We start from the raw sequence: 18,555 nt of genomic DNA, 5'->3' as shown, positions 1-18,555 counted from the left end.
GGACTAAGCCACTACCTAAAGACTATACATGGTTTGACCCTGGACTCTGACCTCATAGGTAGCATTGAATATCCTAGTAAGAGCACCAGTGGAAGGGGAAGCCCTGGGTCCTGCTAAGAGTAAACCCCCAGTGAACATGATTGTTGGGGGGAGGTTGGTAATGGTGGGAGGAGGGGGAGGGGAACACCCATAAAGAAGGGGAGGGGTAGGGATTAGGGGATGTTTGCCTGGAAACCAGGAAAGGGAATAACATTCGAAATGTAAATAAGAAATACTCAAGTTAATAAAAAAATAAAATAATAAAAATTGGGGTACAAAGCTAAACAAAGAATTCTCAGCTGAGGAATATCAAATGGCTCAGAAATACCTAAAGAAATGTTTAATGTCCTTAGTCATCAGGGAATGCAAATCAAAATAACCCTGAGATTCCACCTCATACTAGTCAGAATGGCTAAGATCAAAACCTCATGTGACAACAGATACTGGCGAGGATGTGGAGAAAGAGGACCATTGTTTTGAGGATTGCAAGCTGGTACAATCACACTGGAAAACTGTCCAGGTGTTCCTCAGAAAACTAGACATTGCACTTCCTGAGGACCCAGCTATACCACTCCTGGGTATATACGCAAATGATATTCCAACATAAAACAAATACACATGCTCCAATATGTTCATAGCAGCCTTATTTATAATAGCCGGAAGCTGGAAAGATCCCAGATGCCCTTCAACAGAGGAATGGATACAGAAATGTGGTACAGCTATCAAAAACAATGACTTCGTGAAATTCATAGGCAAATGGAAGGAACTAGAAAATATCATCCTGAGTGAGGTAACCCAATCACAGAAAAACACACATGGTATGCACTCAATGATAGGTGGTTATTAGCACAAAAGCTCGACTTACCCAAGATACAATCCACAGACCAGGTGAAGCTCAAGAAGAAGGATGACCAAAGAGAAGATGCTTCAGTTCTTCATGAAAGGGGAAACAAAAATACGCATAGGAGGGAATATGGAGACAAAGTTTGGAGCAGAGACTTAAGGACTTAAGGATCCCCACATGGGGATCCAGCCCACATAAACAGCCACCAAAACTAGACAATATTAATGAAGCCATGAAGTGCTTGCTAATAGGAGCCTGATATAACTGTCCCCTGAGAGACTCAGCCAGAGTAAAGAGGTGAATGCTAGCAGCAAATCATTGAACTTAGAATGGGGGTCCCAGTTGGAGGAATTAGAGAAAGAATTGAAGGAGCAGAAGGGACTTGCAACCCCCTATTTACAACAATACCAACCAACCAGAGCTCCCAGGGACTAAACCACTACCTAAAGACAACACATGGTGAGACCCATCACTACAGCTGCATATGTAACAGAGGATGGCCTTGTTGGACACCAATGGGAGGAGAAACCCTTGGTCCTGCCAAGGGTAGGCCCACCCAGTGTAGGGGAATGTTGGGTTGGTCAGGTGGGAAGAAGGTGGTTGGAGAGGGGGAACACCCTTGTAAAAGGGGAGTTGGATGGGATAGGAGGCTTATGGATGTGAAACCCAAAAAGGGAATAACATTTCAAATGCAAATAAAAAATATCCAATAAAATAACAAATGTATATCTATATGTACATCTATCTATCTATCTATCTATCTATCTATCTATCTATCTATCTATCTATCATCTATCTGTCTGCCTATCTATCTATTTGTGTATATATATATATATATATATATGTATGTATATACATAAACATTCCTAAAAATAACTTGTTGCATCTGCATAATGTCTTTTATTTGTATGTTTTCATAGCTAACCATTTAGCACCAGAAACCAAATCTAATGTGTAATGTATGGAATTTTACATGAAACAAAAAGTATGCAATACACAGGAATAGTAAATGATTTCTTTTCTTCACTGCATTTCCTGATGGACAGAGACAATCTTGACACTGTGGACAGGTAATGATAATATCTAGAAAGAAATGTCTAAATCTTAAAAAAAAAAACAAAATGAATATACTACCCAGACTAATAATTATATGTTATAAATTGTTTCATTTTGATGTAATTGTTTCCAGATCCAGTAATTTCTTTTGTTCTTTTAATTTAATTTTGTTTAGTACTATTACTTTCTGCTCTTACTTTTATATGCTAGCCCTACCAGTGCCTTAATGATGTCTCAGAGATGGAAGAGAAACTACTAATGATGCCAGTTAACTTAAAAAGGAAATAAGAGAAGTAGGCCATGAGCATGCCTGTCATAGAGTATGTTGCTCACGGCATTATCCTGCCATCACCAGGGCCTTCTGCTAATAGGAGCAGAGCTGTCAGGCAGGGACATTGCACCAATCTTCTTGTTTTCTTTAATGCATTTCATCACGATTTTAACCTTATAAAAGGTATTTCTCCTTTGTTTATGAGATCAGGAGGAGTGAGAGTTAATATTTGAATTTGGAATTCAATCTACCAAATAGTTCCAATCTCAGAAAAAGGACAAAATTGCAGATGGAGAAAAAAATCCACGTGTTAACTTTGCATTCAAGGATAAATATGTAGATTGAGCACTCATGTTTTATTACCTTCTGCCCCACTGCAAGGGCAATTACTAAGCGAGATGTTACATGAGCTAAGCCAACGCAAAGCCTATACACCCCTAATTGGCTGCATTCTGTATCCCAGAGACAGCAACATTGTGTTAATCCTGCCAAGGCCTATTTTTCCTGACCGGTCCTCAGTTGTTAGGAACAGTCCACAAGGATGCTTAGTACATTATTGATGTGTAGTAGCTTGGTAACAAGGGCAATGTCTTTGACAGATGGAGAAATCAAGCTTTACATTAGAAAATTATAAATTAGCAAGTCTAAGTGAAATTAAAGAATGAGAGTTTGTCAGTGTCTTACAAGAAAATATTTTATTATGCTTAAATTTTTGATAATTTTCAAGCTAATGAATTTAAAATCCTTCTGAAAGGAAAGCCTGTTCCAGACACCATTTCCAACTGAGAGGGAATAGCATTTCTTCTCAACCAACCGGTTGTTATTGAATTATATCTTATTTTCTCTAGTTCTAACTGAAAGTACCTTGTCAGTGACGGTCATAGTGATTTTCATTATTTACTGCACATTTCCAATTTACTGTCTCAGGTTATTGCTTAGATATCCTGTCTCAAATTTCAGATTTTTAAAGAAAAATATATAATGCTTTCTTTGCGAATTTTAAAACAAATGACCATACTCAATAAGAAAATATAAGTCAGTTGTTATTTTGAGGTAAGAAAATATTACTACAATGATTTTATCTTTATTTTTAAAATGTCTAAGAGTTTACTCATATGTATTATACTGGCAAGACATAAATGGATGACAGGAAGCCCCCGGAATATATTGTGTTGCCCAAGACTGTCTTCTACTCTCAGCTGCTATTCACTCTACATTAATTTTGTAGGTCATTAAGAAGCACTTTCATAGTTGGTTACGTTAGAGTGTAGAGATTTTGATTCTCTTTGTAAGAGAATGGTGTACATATCCTCTTATCACAAAATCAGGGCATAACATTAGGTTATATTCTACTAATATATTTTTAGTGTTTGGAAAGTGTGAAGTTATTATCAATTGAACTCTATCAGTCTCCTTATCTAATGTTTCCTAATGCGTCTGTGAATGAGACAGGCTGCTTTCTACATGTAGAGAAAGAAAGGAAGCTCTATTTAATTTCTGTGTGTTGGCCATTTGCTGCTCTCGGTGTTTCCGTTGATTTTGTACATTGTCCACAACAGATAACCGATTCACAGCAGAAGTGTTCAGATGCGTTGTTTTACTTCGATGACTGTAATTCATCGAATTAAGACTGATTATTAAAATCTATATCCCTAAATTCCCACCCAGCACATTGCATTTATTAAGACTGTAAAAGTATTAAACTTAGTGAAACTAAAAAATATGGGACAAAGGAGTATATTTTCATGGAATTTCTTTTTTATTAAATTATTGTATTTATTTACATTTCAAATGTTGTCTCTTTTCCCTCTCTTCACTCCCAGAGATTTTCACTCCATCCCTCCTGCCCCTTTCTTCTGAGAGGATGCAACTTCACCCACCCATCCAACTATGACCGTCACCCATCTACCTCCTACATTCCCCTTCCAGGGAGCATCAAGTCACTTCAGGATTACACACATCCTCTCCCACTGAGTCCAGACACAGCAGTCCTCGAATACATATGTGCCAGGGACCACGCACCAGCCCATGCATGCTCTTTGGTTGAGGGCTTAGTCTCTGGGTGCTTTGAAACGCTCAGGTTAGTTAACACTGTGGTTTTTTGCTATGGGGTTGCCATCTCCTTCGGCTCCCTCATTCCTTTCCCCAACTTTTCCATAGGAGTTCCATGTCTCAGTCTCATGTAGCTTTAAGTATCTGCATCTGTCTCAGTTAGGTGCTGGTAGGGGCTCTCAGAGGACAGCTATGCAAGACTCCTATCTGAAAGCACAATATGGCATCAGTAATAATGTAATGGTTTGGTGCCTGCCTGTGTGATGGATCCTAAATTGGGCCATTAACTGGATGGCCTTTCCTTCAGTCTCTGCACCATTTTTTCTCTGCATTTCTTTTAAACAAGAACGATTCCGGGTCAAAATTTTTGAAGTTAGGTCTGTGGCCCCATCCCACCACTCGGGGTCCCTGCCTGTCTACTGGAGGTGGTCTTTTTAGATTCCATCTCCCCAGCCTTGGGCATTCCTGCTAACATCATTCCCATGAGTCCTGTGAGCTTCTCACATCTCAGGCTTCTGGGACTTTGTAGAAGTTTCCCCTGTCCCCCACCCCCTCCCTACAGCTGTATATTTCTATTCATTCTCCTGGCCTTCTGGAAAAGAAATAAGATGCTTATTTTAAAAGCTGTATTTTTATCCCACAAATTTGAATGTTCAATAGCTTGTTATTATCCATGTATTTCATACTCTTCACTGAGATAAATGTAGTTAGATAGACAATGGAATCAATACCATGTTCACAGGCTAAATGCAAACTAAAAAGCCTCCAAAAGAAGTCTGGTTAAAAAATTCTATTGAATGAAATCTGGGTAATTGTGGCACAAAAATATATTTGTGCTAGAGAGTATATATGGTTCAATAATGTGAATACATGAAAATAGTGTTCCTAAATACATGAACTCATGGCACGGGTGCAGTGACCAAACACAATATGTGGGAGATAAAATAAGGAGACATTTCAAAAATATATAATTTTGTATGTGTAAAGTACAGAGCACTGATATATAATAAATATTCATAGAACTACTAGAAAAATGTATTAAGTATCTATCAGCCAAAATAATATGTAGTTTAAATTTTGGGAATGCAATACCATATAATAAAGTATGAGCTGTGATTGATACCATTTGCTAAAAATTTGAAGCAAATAGTATCAAATAGAAATTTAAAATGGACATCAAAGAATATCTTTAATGAAATTCCAAAGCAGGGCACTATAATTTTATAATTTAAGTGTCATAATAAGAAATATAGATCAAATTAAGGAATGGACGTAATAAAATTTAGAAAAGGGAATGATAACTTTTATTTTTTTTTTCTGCCTATCTGCACTGGCAATTATGAGGTATGTGGGAATGTGTGTGAATGTGTGTGTGTGTGTGTGTGTGTGTGTATGTGTGTTCGTGTGCACGTGCGTTTGTGTGTTGCATTGTTCAGTTTTATGAACTGAATGTGAATTACTCTGTAAAAGTTCACTTTATAATTCATTACTGCTACATTAACTTTTATGTACTTTTATGTGTGATACATTTGATGATTAATAAAACCCTAAAGAAAGATGCGGGATGACTAGCAAAACTGTCCTTTGTACGTTTGTCTGTGTTCAGTCAATTTATATTATTTGTTATTTTATTGACAGTAATGTATTTTTGATGGGAAATATAATTTTAAATGTATGGTTGTGCTGAAATTAAAGAAATTATACAAAACTGCTTCTATTGGGTTTTCTTTTATTTTCTTTTATTTAGAAAGCACTAGCCTTCCGAGATTTTGCTCTCATAAACACATAAAAAAGACTGCTTTTCATTCATTTATTATGATGGTATTGAAAGTAGGTTATTATTACATCAGCTGTGTGTCATGCCCCTCTATCTTTATTTATTGTGTAAAATGTAAAAGTTTTATCATATGAAATAATGAAGTGTAATTTCAAGTATTTTCAGTTAGCTACACTTAAATATAGCTTTTTATATTAAACACATTACTCTGCATACATTTGTAATATAGTACCTCACTGAGGATAGAAAATTGATCTAACATCAAACGGTGGTTTAGCAGGATAAATGGGATAAACTATTCTTTTATTTGTTTTAATTCTTTCTAAGTTACATCCCTTATTTATCGGGAGAAAGTGACAGGGGAATAAGCAGAAGAGATGGTGAAAACAAAGATTGTTCCTAAAGAACATTGTGTATTTATGTGTGACCTCAGCAGGCAGTTTGCTACAATTGCACTATTCATTATGTATCTTGCTGAATATACTTTGTTTGTAATCTGGAGGAGGGACCACCTCTCTCTGGCACCTGAAACATCAGCCCAGGATGAGGTGAGAGGTTACTAGATTACATCTTCTCCCTGTGTTTGTACTTTTCAAGTGTCCTATGAAATCCAAAGTGTCTTTAAAATTTACTTCATGGGATTGACATACAGTAAGTAACGATGAATGTGTTTTTGCTTGTGGTCCTGACCATTTTGTAGAAATACTTCATGAAGCTTGAAACTTTTAAAAATACTGTGCCTTACAGAAATGCTATAGAAAAAATGAAAGTGAGTCTGAGCATTTAACATGGTGTTTCCACTTTAAAGCACAAATAGCAATCAAATACTTCAGCCACATGTATGCAGGTAAGCTTTTGTTGAAATGTAACATGATATGGAGCTAAAATTCTATGTTGCCATGAGAACTACAACAAAAAATTGACTTACTTGAGATTAAACATTAATATATGAGTTGTGTCTATTGCTATACCTTGTCATTATGTTTTAATTCTACATTCATTTAGAGAAATTTGTTCAAATTTTTAATACTCAACGATCATAAACATAACAAATAATACATAAAGCACAACCAAAGTTGGTCCAAACTGTCTAATTCCTTTCACAGGCAAATGCTTTTTATTTGTTTTATTTGTTTGTTTGTTTGTGTATGTGATTGATTATTTTTCTAACCAATCATCCATACTCGATAGAACCCATGCTCATTTGGATCCAGATAAAGAGAGCTTGTGAGATGAGAATGTGGAAATACTATGTGAAATATATCTGAATATATTATATATGCTATAAGAGATCTAGGATCCAGTCATTATTATAATATGATATTTGTCTTTAAATAACTGATTATTTCACTTAGTATTTTTATTTTAATTTCTATTCATTTTCATCTGCTGATAGGCACCTAGATTAAATCTGTGACTTGGTTATTGTAAATAGTGCCACAGTAAACATAGAAATAAAAGGGTATCTCCCTTTCTTCCTGTCCGGCTGAACTATATTCATTTGAGTTTGTCCCAAGCAGTACCTACACTGTATATTGTGAGATTCTACATCAAAATTCATGCAGACAATCCATTCTGATTTCCATTTTCCATGATTGCTGCATTAATTTATACACATAATGGCTCTGTATTAGGGTTCGTTTTTCCCTGCATCTTCACTAGATTTTTTATTTTTTAATAATAGACATTCATATCCCATTCTGGTTGCTTCACTGGAATGATTTTTGGTATTTTTGTATATATGTATAATGACATTAATCTTTCATCTAATATGAAATAAGCAAAGCTTTTCTCCTTCTCTTTACTTTGCTGACTGTTTCTTTGCCTGTGTGTCAAAGCAACTTATACCCATTAGGTGTATTTTTTGTCCTGGATACTTAATACTAAATAAATTCACCCTATCTAGGTCTTTCTGAACTCTAGCTGGTTGGTTTAACGCAAATGTTCGGGCTCAAACTCTTCTCCAAGATGGCAGACTCAATCTGGCTTCTCTCAGCTTCTCACCGAATTGCTTTGTTTGGCCTCAGTAACACTGGCAATTTGTTCTAATTTTTTTACTCCTTATCTCTGGCTTTGACTGCCTCTGCACAAACTAATGGAGAAACTTAACCTCAGGGCACTACATTCATTCAACTGAACTGTGCGACTCACCTCCACTCCAGTAAACTGACTGACTCTTTCTACCCCATGCTGCTCTTACTTAGCATCTCTTGCCTGTGGTGCTCTCCTGAGACTGGGTATATCTAATCTCTAAGTCATTGTGTTAAAATTTTTTCTGATACATCACTGCCTCTCAATTAATAGTCACTTTCAAACATGGCTGTTTCCTTCTACAAAGTAACTTTACATTCATTGTTTAGGATTAAAAGTATGTACTAGGGGAGTGTCTGGGTTCCAGCCAAAGCAATTAAAGGTGTGTCATTTCAAGCAGATCACATGGACCTAGAAGTTCTTTAGATGTGATCCCTTGCCAGAGCAGCCATATTACAGAATTCAAATTTCTGCACATTTCTGTAAGCTCATTGATTTATATTTGTAGTTATTTCCTTAGATAATGGAACCCTTTTCACAAATTACATCTGGATGCTTACAATGTGAAGCACTGTTATGTTTTCATCTGCATTAAAATGATTAATTTGTACATTATGCCCATTGGCTCATTCTGAAAAAAAATCTTTTTATACAAGGTACAAATAGTCTATTTTATCATTTCACATTTGGATATCTAGATTGCCCAGCATCATTTTTAGAAGTATTTGTTGTTCTGGTATATATTTTTGATATGTTTTTATAGAATCAGGTTGAGTATTCGTGGAATTGTGTTTATGTTCTCCCCTATGTTTTATTGTTTTTTCCTCTGTGTGTCTTTGTCTGTGTATGTCTATGTCTGTGTCTGGATCTGTCTCTCTCTCTTCCACATGTTTGTATATGGTTATATCTGTCTGACTCTGAGCCAGTATGGTACTGGTTTTGTTAATCTGACTCTATATCATAGAGTGACATAAAATATTCATAACTTCATCTGATTTCCTTACAGCCTATGCTTGCATTAAATATTTGTAGTTTGTGAGGGTTTTTATATATGAATTTTAGAAATTCTTCCAATGTCTTTGAAGAAATACATCACAATTTAGAAAGGGTTGTTTTGAATTTATATGTTACATTGAAGTATAGCCAGGTCTACAATACTAATTTTACTTATTATTTTACATGGGTGTATTTCCGTGCTCTCATTTCTTCTTCAGTTTCTCTCTTTGATATTTGAAACCTTAATTGTACAGGGTTTATTTATATTCATATGCTTTTCCTTTTACCTCCATGCCAGGGTTAATTATAGGTTTATAGGTTTTAAAACCTTTTTAAATGTGATCCTTTTTACTGAATCATTTCTCAACATGTTCATCATAGGTGTGAAAACTACTAATTATATGATCATTATTTGGAGGAAACTATTTTTCAATTCTATGAATTTTATGATGAAATATTTAGGGTCTTTTACATGTAGGACTATATAATCTGAAAAGAAGAATCATTTGATTTCTTTCTTTCCTACTTTCATTATTTTATTTATTTATCTTGTCTTGGTACTCTGGCTAATAATTCAAGTACTATATCGAACAATAATAAAAACTGAACCTCTTTTTTTTGTTGATTTGAGAGTAAATCTTTCTTTTATTATCTGTATTTAGTATAATAGTGGCTATAGCTTTTTAAAATATTTTGCCTGCTGGGTAATCTGTTTTACTTTTTAGTTACTCCAAGGTATTTATCAGCCTAGATTTGTCAGGATTCTTTTTATTAACTTTTAAAATGATAATGTAATAATGTCTGTCTTTGAGTCCATTTGTGTTCTGTATTATAATTATTAATTAGTCATGTTAAATATTTCTTGAATGCTGAAATAGGGCCAACTTGGTCAGAAGGTATCATATATTTAATGTAAACATAGTTTATAAGTAGTTTGTTTAAGCTTTAAATTTCATGCTTATCAGGGAAATTTGGCTATAAATTTCTTGCTCTTTCCTTGCTCTATCATTAGGCAGTTTTGATGTATAATAAACACATAAATAACATTATCATTCTCCTTTCTACTTTCATAATAATAACTATAGTAATTAATATTTTTATCAACAACGTATGAAGTTTTATTTTCTCTACTTCGTGTTATGTGTTTCCTTTTGTCAATTTATAATGTTTATTCTATTATAAAAGAAATTTCCACATTGTCAGCTGACTTCTCCCTGGGAGTTTTGGCTCTTTTACATTGACACAAGAAAGTCATCTGGGAAGAGGAACTCCAATTGACTAAAGTCCTCCATCATATTGCTTGTGGGTGAAGGATTTTGTTTTTATTAACAGAAGCTATTTTTTTGTGTTTTTTAAAAAGCATTTTATTGATTCTTTGTGTAAATCCCATATACAACCTAAACTCACTTAGCTCCCCATCCTGCCACATTTGCCATCTAGCTTTGCAACCTTCCCATCCCAAAAGAAAATGAAAATAAAGACAACAACAAAAATAAGTTTAAAAAATGCCGTAGAAGCTGCAATGTCACTCAATACAGTACTTAACCCAAGTAGCTTTACTTGCAAATGTCCATTGCAGGAGTCATTGGTATGGCTTGAGCCATCTGCCTATTGCTACACTATTAATACTGGTTCCTTCTGGTACTCCTCTCAGATTTCTGTTTCACGCAGATCCTACAGTTTTAGTTCTGCAAGACTAGCTCCTTCAAGTGCTCCAGGAGTTCATAGATTGGGTAGACATTAGGCTGTCCATCTCCAAGCCCATGATCTAGGCCTGGGAATAGCTGTGCTGTTTGACACCATCTCTCCTTTATCCACGCCATCACTTCCAGCTCTTGAGCACCGACTGACTAGGCTAGGAGCTAGGATGGCTTCTAAGGCATTTGGGGTCAAATCTCTCACACCCATATCACCAGGATTAGTTCTATCCTACTGCTAAGGTAAGGTGCTAGACCTATTCTACCAAGTTACAAGAGAAGGGCAGGGCCAGTCCTCCAGCTCCAGCACTTACCAGCCAGCTCTCTTCAATGCCAGCCCTGACGCTTCAGGGCAATAGACCCAGACATGACCCTCAGAGGCAAGGAGATGCCTCTGGGTATCTGTGAAAATTCCATAATAAGAGTATAATAATGCATATTTTTGTCTTAGTTAGGGTTTTTTTGCTGTGAACAGTCACCATGATCAATGCAAGTTTTATAAAGGACAACATTTAATTAGGGCTGGTTTACAGGTTCAGAGGTTCAGTCCGTTATCATCAAGGCAGGAGCACGGTAGCATCCAGGCAGGCATGGTGCAGGAGGAGCTGAGTTCTATATCTTCACCAGAAGGAAGCCAGGAACAGCCTCACAGTACTAGGAGAAGCTAGGAGGAGGTACTCCAAGACCACCCAACAGTGACACACTTCCTCCAACAAGGCCACACCTTCTAATAGTGCAACTCCCTGGGCCAAGCATATGCAAACCATCACATTCAACTCCCTAGGCCAAGCATATGCAAACCATAACAAGTTTCAAAAACAATATATAAATATTCTATATTTTAAGAGTTCCTATTATATTATTAATATTAACTCAGTGTCAGATGTACAATTTTTCAACATTTTATCACAATATGTAAGTTATTTCTTCACTCTCTTGATCAGCCCTCTTGAAATGGGAAGCTTTTCAGATAGACATTAATGATTGCTGCTTTTATTTCCTGTGTTTCAGCACCTTGTCCAAATAAAAAGGTTTTCTCATTCCAGTTTCCTGAAATATTTCCCCTATGGTTTCTTCTAGTAGTTCCTTGGTTTCACATCTTATCTTCAAGTGTACATTCTATTTTCAGTTGATGTTTTTAAACCAGTAAGCCTAGTTTCATTTCCCTGGAAGTAAAAGTCCAATTTTCACAGCTTCATTTATTGTAGTCTACTTTCTCTGCACAGTGTGTTGTTGGAAATGTTGTTGGCTGTGTGTGTGCATTGTTTACTGAGAACATTTTGTCTTGGCTCTATATTGATGGACATGCTGCCTGCCTTCAATTTTGCTTGCTTTCGAAAGAAACTTCATTAAAGAAAACTGATTTTTTTTTTGCAAGTGTTTGTCGATTGGAGAGAGCTTCTTTGCTATTGATGGGAACCCATGTCTACTTCCACATCTTAGTGGTAGCATTCTATCTACCATAGACCTGTGCAGACCTGTGTGTGTTGCTATATTCTCTATGTATTCCTATGTCCATTTATCCTGTGCTGTCTGAGTCTGCATCCTTGGTATCATCTAATTCCATTACCTTTAACGAGTTAGCTGCCTCTTCTTCCACAAAGTTTCTTAAACCGAGAGGAAAGACATCCCATTTAAGCCTAAGTGTTCCAAGATCTCTCAATAGCTGCACATTATCCAATTGTGGAAGTGCATGTTTGTTCCTAACTACTGAACCAGGAAGTTTCCAGGCTGTGGATGAGAGAAACACTGATCTATGAATATGATAGAATATTATTAGGAATAAATTTATCTGTATAGTCATTTAGCTGTTTTTTTTTCCTCTAGGTCTTTAGCAAACTCAGTCTCAGGTTTTGGGACAAGCGAGCAGTTTTGGGCAGGGCTTTCACCTCACGGAGTGGGCCTTATATACAATCAGATAGAGGTTAGTTACCCAGACAGCAACTGTACCAGAGTATCTTGCAGGCGTGTCTCTATGTAAAACAAATGGTTTATAAATGGTTTGAGAGCCTCTTGTGGCCGGCATGCTGAATTTCTTTCAGGATGGTGAATAGTCACTAGGCGTGGCGGCTCTATTAAATACCAGCCTGACTCTTCCATGTTCAATGAGACAAGTCGGTGTTATCTTCAGTAAGAAGATCCTGCAATCATTTTGCTGAGAGCAACCTAAAGGTTTGGGAAAACCTAACCTATTTGCAAGGTTTTTATTTTCTTCTGATGTTTCTTTTTTTCATGTATGTTATAATACCAATGTTTTGGTATTTGACTTTGTAGTATGTTTTGAAGACAAGATAATATAATTGTTCTGTTTTTGTTTGTTTATGTTTATGAGCTTGGCTGTTTTTTCAAGGTTCCAAAAATTTTAAGGTGGTTTGTTTTAGTTATTGGTGTTTTCATAGAGACTTCACTAAACTCAATTAAATTCACTGAAAAGACTTTAATATAGTGATACTTTAGACTATGTAAACACAATGATTATAATTGTTGTGTGCATGCACATATAAGTATGTGTGTTTGTGTGTGTGTGTTTATTTCTCCCAGGAACATTTTTTACTATTCATTTTAGAATCGTTTAGAAAATCTACATGTAATTAATTAAGGTAATACAGGTCAATGTAGCAAATTGCAAAATGAATATACAATGGGTACCAAGCAAATTTTAAGATTGTTTCATATTCTGTAGGTGTTTCACTTGCCGTGTAAGTAACAGCAGTAACTTTATAATAACTTTTCATAAATTATGTTCAATAACCAGTACTATCTGTGACAAGTTTGATCTGATAGGAAGTCCTTTAGACCAAGGCAAAAGATAGTTTTAAATTCAGACAGAACAAAATAAAATAAGGTATTTGTTCATTTTTACTTCCTCTGCAAAATTCTCACATTTTGATTTCCTAAGGTTGAAACTGAAACAATGGCTAATGTTTGATATTTTTATCAATTTCTATTGAAAACTCAGAGAATTTTTTTTTGAAACTTTTAATCTTTTTCTCCATCTTTATTAGCATGGGTATTTCTTATTTACATTTCAATTGTTATTCCCTTTCCCAGTTTCCCTGCCAACATCCCCCTGACCCCCCTCCCCTTCTATATGGGTGTTCCCCTCGACATCCTCCCCCCATTACCACCCTCCCCCCAACAATCACATTCACTGGGGGTTCAGACTTGGCAGGACCAAGGTCTTCCCCTTCCACTGGTGCTCTTACTAGGCTATTCATTGCTACTAGGCTATTCATATGTGGTCGGAGACCAGAGTCAGTCCATATATAGTCTTTGAGTTGTGGCTTAGTCCCTGGAAGCTCTGGTTGGTTGGCATTGTTGTTCATATGGTGTCTCGAGCCCCTTCAAGCTATGTCAGTCTTTTCTCTGATTCCTTCACTGGGGGTCCCGTTCTCAGTTCAGTGGTTTGCTGCTGGCATTCGCCTCTGTATTTGCCGTATTCTAGCTGTGTCTCTCAGGAGAGATCTACAGCTGGTTCCTGTCAGGCTGCACTTCTTTGCTTCATCCATCTTATTTAGTTTGGTGGCTGTATATGTATGGGCCAAACATAAGGCAGCCTCTGAATAAGTGTTCCTTCTGCCAACACTTAAAATTGGACCATGTTTAAAAATAATTGTAAATTTGTTTCTTTTTGATTTTTTGTCTTTCATTTTTCACTCAATTACACCTCTGCTACTATTTTTATAAGCTCATCAAAAGGCCTGCCTCTTCCACTGTGTATGTAATGGTTTCTATTGAAAGCCAGTATATTCAGGTTTTGCTATGTTTAATACTGCACTGCTGACATCAGCATCAAGTCCTGTGCCAGGTTAGACTGGTCAAAACTTTTAATCTTCTCTCTCTTCATCTCAAAAACTGAACATGGTTCTACTAACCTTATATCCCCAAATATTCAGTGTTGTCATTTAATGTCATGTGCACGCGCGCGTGCGCACACACACACACACACACACACACACACACACACACACACACACAGACTCAAACTTCTTTTTCTCTTGAACAGTTCTTTCCTTTAATGAGCTATGATCTAACAGTTCAGTATTTAGGCGTAAGTTGAATAGTTTCATCTTCCAATTGAAATTCTCTGATCTGATTACTTCTTAGATATCCTACACAGGTGTACCAGAGCCATTTCTTATACTAGAACATAAATAAAAATCACTTAAAATGCACATGGAATTATCTGCTTTACTCCTAAATTCTAAGGAGGCAGAGACTGTGAGATATTTAGTTCTCCACATACACAATCTCACACTGTGGTTATCAGAAAGTTGATTCTTAATTAATTAACATATACTAAGTAACAACTAATAAGTGAATATTTTTAAGTTACTTGGCAACACAAATTGTAGACTCTTGTCTCTACAGACTCTCTACACAATATGGCATAGGGTTCTGAGAAAATTCAGAGGTCTTTCAAAATTTGCTGATTACTCTCTGAGATTCCATTGCCAGAATATTTGTAGATATTAAATATTAAATTTTCATCATATTTTATTCCAGAGACCACAAAATTAGTTATATTTAGTATATTACACCTCCCCGTGGTTTAGACACACTAAATAGCATCTGTGTTTCTGTTTTGAGATTGGCATTATACATTTTCTTGTATTAGGTAAACACTCTTAGAGGCTATTCAAACAGAAATCACAATGCAACACACAATTAGTTTAAGCCTGATAAATTGTAATCAGGATTAGTGTTAAGATTTCTATTGGAAAATAGCTGTGTTCCTCTGTTTGGAAAAAAAGAGAGAAGTGCAAAATTTTTTGGTTAATGAATAATTTTATCAACAGTCTGTTGGATTGGGCTGGTTTTTATAGATGGAAATTCAAATAAACACTGGCAGATATCTAAGCCCAGCATTTTATGCTGTTAGCTTTTCCAACTTTATATTTGACTGTAGGTTGCTTTTCTAACTGTCAATTTTCATATTTTGTATGCCCATATTAACATAACAATATCATACTTTTATAAAACCCCAAGCATCTCCATCAAGCCTAAATTAAAAGGGAGAATTAAGTAATGAAACCTCAGAACTAAAAGAATGATTTTTTTAAGTAACAATGTAAAGTATTGTTAATTCTTAGTGTCACTTCATGATTTTGTGAAATTAAGGTATGTATAATTAGAGCTGTCAATATCGAATTCCACATGTGCACTGTACGATGAATTTAATTTAAATTTTTCTATCCCTGCTTTTGCCTTCCTTCACCACTGGGAGAAATTGAACCACTTGGCTGCTGCTGTGGCAAATTGGATCCTAATAAGGATGATGCTTTGGTATTTCTTGCTTTTGCTAAGATACAACTGCTGTATTTGGGAAGAACTCACCTGGGCATTAATTCAACGAGAGATGTTGGTAGGAACATTATATTTTCCATGTTCTGGTGTCTCAGTGAATGTGCTGCATATGAAGAGGACCAGCAGCTGGATTGTTTAGCGCAATAACGTGCTTATCATTCCAACCTTAGCTGAGGCTGACTAATCTCTATGCATTTAGAAATAATAATCTCAGTGTTTAAAATGGGCATTTTTTCAAAATAAAATGTCTTTCACTGTATAATGAATAAATGTGCTTCAATATGACGTTTTTTATATCAGATGCTATCCTGAAAAAAATTACTAAGGTTGTGGGTCCTTATAAAACTTGTTGAAATAATTGCTAAGAAGTCAACATCTAAACTGTAAACAATGAAAATTGTGGCTTCACCAATAAACCCAATTTTAAGTTAAATATAAAAGTTCCTGAAACATGTCTTGTTAACTATTCTACAAATGGAGAGATTTTAAAAGTATACAGAGTAGAGGCTGTCTCTGGTTCTGCTGCCTCCCTTCCCCTAACTGAGCTGCCTAGTTGGACCTCAGGAGGAGAGAACGAACTTAGTCCTATGGTAACTGGATGTCCCAGAGTAGTGTGGTCCCCAGTGGCAGGGTTTTCCTTCTCTGACGAGAAGAGGAGGGGGTGGTGGGAGGAAAGATTTGTAAGGGTGGGAACTGGGAAGAGAGGAGGACTGGGGGACATGAATGGGACACATTTTAATAAATAAATATATTACTAAAATATTAAAAATGTATGAAATATACCAAGCAGTAGTAAGGTTTAAAATAATTTGATTGCTCACACACTGTTGCTGAAGAATATTATAGCTCTAGATGAGGTTAAATCTTGACTACTTTGGGTGTCTATTAAATCTCAGTGTGTCTGTGATTACACACACACATACATATATACACACAGAGAGAGTCTATTTTTCTAAAGAGTGATGACATTATTTAAAAGAATTCCAATTGCAAATAACATATATATGTACCAATAGTAGAAGAGATAATCAAGTTGAATTATAGACAGGAGAAGAAAATTTGTACACGAGAATGAACAACAGCCACATGGAATTTTTAATCAGTCCCAGAATCAGTTATCTACAGGAAAGAAAATGTGAGAAATAAGTTCTCTATCTCAGTTCAGAAGAGCCAACTCAAATGTCACACAACAGAGAGATCATCAGTAGCTACTGTGAGGAAACACATAATTCTCTCTTGAAAAAATATCTGTGCTAATTTCCATTTTACATTGTGTGTGTGTGTGTGTGTGTGTGTGTGTGCTTGCGCACGCACATGTGTTTGGGTTTGTGTATGTGTGGAATTCCAACTTAAAAGTATTTTATACCAAAGAATATTTCAGAGGTTAAGGCCTCTTGCAGAACACCCTAATTTGATCCCCGCAATCCATGTTGTAGGTAGTGACCACCTGTGACTTCAGTTTCTGAGCTTTCAACCCCATCTTTGAACATCAGGCATATATATGTGGTTCATAGAGAACCATGCATGCAAAATCAATACATATAAAAATAAATAAAAGTATGTTTGAAAAGTTGTTTAAGTGGTAAGTAGGAAATACAATTGAGTATATCATATACCAGACAGCTACATTTTCTAATTTCATCATTATTCATAGTATTTCTAATAGATCGTGAAAGTGTTAAATATAAACACATGCATTTGAATTATAAAGAACATGTGGAGGTACTGCGTAGTATAAATAATTATAATTATAATTATAGTACAAAGAACATGTGGAGGTACTGCGTAGGCTTAGATTTTTCAAATCTACTTCAAAAAGGGCTTTCAAATGCTTGGACACCCTTTCTAGCCCACTGCCCAAAGGTAGGATACAAAAGTTGATAAATAGGATACGTGGGTGTGGACCTGTTTAGAAGCATTTCTTTGGGCTGATCCAATCTCCATTGTCAGGATAACAGCGGTCCAGTTTAGTTGCGTCTGGATACCAACAGTCCAGTTCAAAGAATGCCATCGAACAAGAATCCAGAGCAGCAGCACAAATCCAGCAGAAACAGCCAATCTACAGTCAGCAGGAGCGACCAAAAACAGCCTAAATACCAGAAGTTCTCTGCCATGCCTGTCTCAATGATGAAAATCGGCAAAGACAGGCTACTAATGAAGCCGGGCACAGCTAGGCATCCAAGTACGCATTACTGTCTTCTGGTCCTACTTAGACTCTTCCCAAACATCACGTATCCTCTCATGGGTCTTGCTTCAGCAAAACATCACATGAGTCTACATCACACAATACAACTAGAAATTTCCACGTCCATGATGTTTACCTTTTAGTCTTTCACGTGAAGGAAAACATTTCTTAAATTCCATTAGTCGGGTGTTTATTGTGTGTGTGTCACCATGGAAATTCATTATTTACATACCAACGTAAGTCTTCCAGAGTCATATGAAACACTTGTTAGTGGTAGAAATGAAATTGAAGCTCAGACTT

This window comes from Rattus norvegicus, chromosome 15, assembly GCF_021556685.1.
Source record: "Rattus norvegicus strain SHRSP/BbbUtx chromosome 15, alternate assembly SHRSP_T2T, whole genome shotgun sequence".
Lineage (NCBI taxonomy): Eukaryota > Metazoa > Chordata > Mammalia > Rodentia > Muridae > Rattus > Rattus norvegicus.
The sequence above is the reverse complement of the archived record's forward strand: the minus strand, read 5'-3'. Positions refer to the sequence as shown.